The following is a 5,687-nucleotide window of genomic DNA, read 5'->3' as shown; positions in this document are numbered from 1 at the left end:
ACGTCACCCGGAGTGGAGAGGAGAGGAGAGGCAGATCTCGCCGCCACCGGTGACCTTCCTCCCTCCCTCCTCAGATGGACGGACGGGGCAACACCGCCCGAAACCCTAGCCCCGCCCCTCACCCACCCACATGGATGGACGGATGGGGACGGGGAGCAGGCCAGGCGGCGGCCAAATCCACAACGGCCGCCGCGGTTCGTCCGGATCCGCGCTCTCCCCAGTTGCTCACGCGCCAGGAGAAGAGGAGGTGGCAGCGGCTGCTAACGTTCTCGTGCGGCAAGGCAGCTCGTCTGCTCCGACCCCGTCAAGGTGCCCTCCTCCCCCTTCTCGATGTGATGCTGCTTGTGTTTCTCTCTTCATGAAGCTCCTCTCTGCTGCAGTCTTGGAGGAGATGCAGTAGAACCTGAGATGCGATTCTTCGGCCCCAACAAGCTCCAGGACAAGGGCCACTCTTCGTTTTATATTCCTGCATGCAATATATAGGGCATAATTGGTTCATTTTCATCTCTGACAAATCATGTCTTACTTTTACATTTATCAGGATCAGCAAGTCAAAGTTTAAACTTGACATCATCTGAACCTATTTCATGGAATTGGGGACTGAATTTGGATACTTTGTTTTGAGGCAAAAGAGGTAGACCTCTGAAATAATTCAGCTAGGAACATATGCTATCTTAATTATATTGGGTTCAGCTTCCATGCACCAATCACACTATGGCACTATGTATGTTTTTTAGATTTACTTTTTTGTTCTGTGAATTTCTTTAGTAGCTCATAGATTTTTGACTATTTGTATGTTTTTTTGATTACCAAAGGAAGACTTGTGATTTACTATGGTATGAGGAGATTCTTTGTCAAATTTGAATCCTATGGAAAGTATGATTCGACAAATCATTTCACCTGTTTATTGGTGGTCCTGATGGGTGTTTATTGTCCTAATGTCTTGATGTAGAAAAAATCTTCTTTGGAGGAAACTGTGAATTTATCATGCTGGCAGTATGTGGTTTTTTTATTTAGAGGTTTAACATTTAAAGTTGTAGGTTAGTTTTGCTACATGCCAGATGAATCACTTGCTTTTTGAGTTGAGATGTCATGTATTTAGTTATCATGCCAGAAACTTTTTGGCAAAACTTTTGTATATGTATGCCTGTGCCATTGCATTTTTCAGTGTTCCCTATAGAGAAGCCTCCATGAATGTGATCCCTGATATATTACACTGTCATTTCTTGCTTCTATGAATTAAACCCATGTTCAAGTTCAAATTTAATTTATCTATCTTCTTTCTATACAGATTATTTAAAGTTTGCTGATTTCATAAGCCCGTAAATGACCATACACCATTTGAAGGTATAGATAGATGGATATTTCATATATTATTATTGGCATTTGCTTGGCATGTATATGGCCTTCCCTTGACTTCCTTTATTACTTGTCGTTCTTCATCATTGTGCATGGGAAGAGGTTGTTTTTTGTTCACCTTTTTCTCAACATTGTTACTTCTCTCAATCTTTAATCCTGCTGCTTATTAGGTTTGTTGTTTTGCACAGCGCAGGGGTGTGACGTGCCGCAACACCGACCAACAAGGTAATCAGTGTCCCGCTGGCTTACTCTTAATCCTTGTTTTACCATGAGGCTTCAGTTCCATATGCCGATTGCGACTTATCTAGAAACTATTTAGTTTTATCGCCTTGGCTTGGATAACATGCTTTGACTTGCTTAGAGGATATCTTCTTATGTAGTCAGACTGGTTGAGGTAGGAAGTTACAAATTGACTGTAGACACATGTTGTATTTCTATACATTGATAACTAGAGCATTGGGTGCCATCTTGATTTTTTAAAGCGTGTTGATGACTAATATATAGTCTGTAAGTGGTTTTTTATCTAATTTAAGACACTGCTCTTTGCTTTTGTTGTAACAAGGTTAACTTAACTTTGTATACCATTGAAGCTAGCTAAACATAGCAAGATGTTTTGACTCTACAAACAAATTTTCAAACAGAGTATACTTTGAGTCAATTCCACTCGCCAGTTTAGATGGTTTCAGGAAGATATGTCCTAGGTTTCTATTTTTATCCAGATAGAGGTTATGCTAAGATGGTAATATACCTTGGTTAGCAATAGCACCATGCCATGGTTAGTGCATATTTATTTCTATAGGAGTTCTGGTTACAATTACATGCTTACATAGTTATCCTCCTTCTTCCCTTTGCCCAATCTTTTAAAATAGATCGAGGCTATCAGGGTAAGGCCGAAGGTTCAGCACCGCCCAGTATCTAACAGCATCGCATTGTTAGAGTGTGGAACAAAATGGAGCATTCTCAGGGCATGTGGCTTCTTCAATGGTTTATCCAACTATTTTGCGTTTAATCATCAGTTGTTTGCATTGCAAATTTGATTGATATCATATGACTTCCTGCTTCATGGTTTAGCAATCATTCTGACCAGCTAATGAGCCTTTTGTGTTTTTTCACTTGTGGCATGCGATTGACATGCTTGCCTTTTGTCGGTGTACTACAGGTGTTGCTACTGTTTTTGCGCAGCGAGTCGAGGCGAGCCAGTGCCGATTGCCACAAAAGGTATTTTCTTTTGCCTTTGCGTCATGTGTATGCTCCAAATTCTGTAATAGTGCTATGGCATCGTCTCATAATCTACAACTCTGTGTAGTTTCAGTTTGATTTCTCTCTAATTTTTTTTATCAAGTCATTAGTTAACTCTGTTTCCTTTTACTCCATTTTGTTCCTACAGGTCATAAACCATCCCTTCCTGCCATCAATACCCTGGGCATTGTTTGTACAGAAGTACCCAATGTTACCTTATTCATATTTAATTGTAGCTCATCTTTTCCATGAATTTGTTAGTAGAATTTATGTTCTGTTGCGAAGTGGCATATATAATTTGATATTTCTCCAGGAAAGATATCATGAAGTATGGTTGTCATTCTGTATATTAACCGAGGGAGGATCATGTTGCCAACTGGCCTAAGAAAATCCCTTGTGTTAAAAATATTAGTAATGGGAGTTTGTGGCGGGAGGGGTGTTATTTTTAACATCATTAGTAGTTCCATTTTTGGTCTCCTGTGTTTGAAACCATCTTTACTTGCAGCCCCCTGTTTGGTTTTTTAGATGGACTTTTGTACCCAACAAGGCGGTAGGATAATCAGAAACATTCATTCTCTAATTTAACACACATAATTAAATATGGTAGTTACTTAAACTAAAAAAGTTTCTATATGGTTCAAGCTTGCCTGGATCTTTATTTTGGTACAAACCTTCCTGCATTTTGAGGTTATGATAATTGTGATGCCATTTAATTATGTGAATACTGCTCTGCCTTGCATAATTGCCTCATATACTATTCCTAATGAGTGAATGCTTTTTCCAGCTGGTAAAATTACTAAGTTCTATTGGTTAATCTTGGTATCACCACTATACCAGTTTTTCATGTGCATCACTATCCTACCAGTTAGTGTATTGCTTCGATATTGATAATTCCTTGGGTTTTATTCTCACTACCTTTCCTTGATTTTCAATCCATATTATCTCATGCCAGTAGAGATACGTCAGTTATTTTCTGACAAAACTTCGTTTCTTTCTATGGATATTGCATATCTATTTGTTGTTTCGAAGGAGGTAAGCCAAAGGCGAGAAATAGAGCATGCCATCTGTGGTTTTTCATTTCAGGTATCTGTTGCATATAATTGTTATAGCAGCTTCCATGAGAACTATCTATTTTGTTGTTGCCTGGACCAACTGCTATGCACTGCATTAATATATATATATTATTATTATATATATAGTATACGAGTAACTCACAGTATGGACCGTTGGATAATTTCAATCGGACGGCTGACATTGGTTTGCTCAGGTCCTGAATTATTGTGGTGCAATATATACCGTTGGATCTGAAAATCCAACGGTCATTGCTCGAGGGATTCACCCTGGTGCAGCTGTCTCCTGCAAGCGCACATGGCAGCTGCCAGGCTGATCTTATCATGTGGCAGTTGGGGCCCATCTCTCCACCATTTCATAAAGGTCCACGAGATTTTTATTATTATTATTTTGACATCTACTTCCTGCAAAACGAAAGCAAGTCCTGCTCGCTAGAAACATTCTACCTCCAAATGCTTCAAGTCTCCGAGATACAAACGGAAAGTTATTAGGTTGGATAATAAAAAATAAACATCTATATTTGTTCGCCGCAAAAAGAACGTCCTGCTGGTCTACCTGCCAATACAATTTTATGTTTTTTTGGACAATGTATTTTCCTAAATTAAATATATTTTCTTTTACATTTCTTATCGATCTATATGTAAAGCAATATGTGCACATTGTTAAGTATGTATTATTTCCACCAAAAAATATTTACATTTCATATCTTCAGAACTACGTACATCATATGGACATAATATGAATACATGATTTTTATGTTTTCAAAATCAATAATTGAATAGATATATATTAATGATACAATAATTTTATTAAGGAAAACATGTGTCCTATATAAAATGTCAAGCGCATATTTGAGAACCTCTAAAAATACTATATGATTGTTTTTATGTTTAGATTCAATAAATAGTGAGTTGTGACTATTTTAATATTTAAGAAAAGTTCTCTACATAATGTTAATATACCCTTCACATCATCTGCCGTATGGGCCTAACATAAGGATCAACGGTACATGTTGGTAATATTTAATGGTTTATTTCGGGGTTTTATTGACACCGTGCACTAATTGGGGTAAAGGGCATGTGAAAAAAAATATTTAAATAAAATTAGAAGAAAAAAAATTAACAACTCCTTTAAATATTGAATTAAGGGCCCACCTGCATGTCACATACCTACAAATAATTTGTCTTAGTAAGTTCCGTTGATAGTCCGATTCACCACAACTTCATCTTCCTCCTGAATCCAGTGTTGTTCTTCTTCTTTATGGAATCATCGCCCGACTCCAGCCCAACAACTCATCGCCCCACCCTATGCCCCACTCCACTCGACCTCTTTTGCCACTTCGGCCTCCTTCTAATCCCCGCCTTGGTTTTAAATAGCGGATAGCGGGCTGGTAGCGGATTGGGATCCGCGTAGCGGAATGCGGATAGCGGGTGATATTGTGGGCGCTATGTCCACATAGCGGATTTGTAAAAACACTAGATTGTTGTGTATATTTCTAGATCCTTCACAAAATGTAATTACATTTAATTTGATCAATAGCGGACGCTAGCTAGCGCTATTGCGGACGCAATAGCGGATGCTATCTCTGCTATTTGAAACTATGCCGCCAGGCGAGCTTCCCACACCCACCTTGCACCTGGACGCATCAATCTTTGACTCCGCTCTACCGACAACTATGTTGTCGCGTCGTCCCCGGCTATGGCTCGCTCCTGGCTCGGCCTCACCGACACACCTGTCTCGGCATAATACGCTAGGTGAATTGACTGGTCTGATTTGCAATTCACGCAATGATAAATATCGAAACCTTTAAATTAATTATATATATATCAATTTTACCTAAATAGTTGGTGACTAATTTTTCTATGATTTTGCTAACTCCTATCTTATGCTTTATTTATAACACTCACATGCCCTTTTTTTGCAATATTCATTGAAAAATGGAAAATGTTGCGCAAGTCGTACCCGGTTGAGTTATTCAATAGTTTTTGTGCATGGTTAAGTATTGACGTGCAAAGTAT

The 5,687-nt window shown here is 38.8% G+C and overlaps 1 long non-coding RNA gene across 4 annotated transcripts in view; it reads left to right on the top strand.

Annotated features, from left to right (window-relative positions):
* Positions 1–1,296: 1,296 nt before the first annotated feature.
* LOC119309346 overlaps positions 1,297–5,687 on the top strand; it is a 4,941-nt gene continuing 550 nt past the window's right edge. Inside the window, exons 1-4 of one of the 4 annotated variants that reach the window (XR_005150469.1) lie at positions 1,297–1,347; positions 1,553–1,584; positions 2,519–2,577; positions 3,628–3,659. This is a non-coding gene — a long non-coding RNA (uncharacterized LOC119309346). Of the gene's footprint in view, positions 1,348–1,547; positions 1,585–2,518; positions 2,578–3,627; positions 3,660–5,687 lie in introns of those variants that run through there. The other 3 variants (XR_005150468.1, XR_005150471.1, XR_005150470.1) reach the window with 3 other exon arrangements.

Source organism: Triticum dicoccoides, chromosome 1B, assembly GCF_002162155.2.
Source record: "Triticum dicoccoides isolate Atlit2015 ecotype Zavitan chromosome 1B, WEW_v2.0, whole genome shotgun sequence".
Lineage (NCBI taxonomy): Eukaryota > Viridiplantae > Streptophyta > Magnoliopsida > Poales > Poaceae > Triticum > Triticum dicoccoides.
The sequence above is the reverse complement of the archived record's forward strand: the minus strand, read 5'-3'. Positions and strand labels throughout refer to the sequence as shown.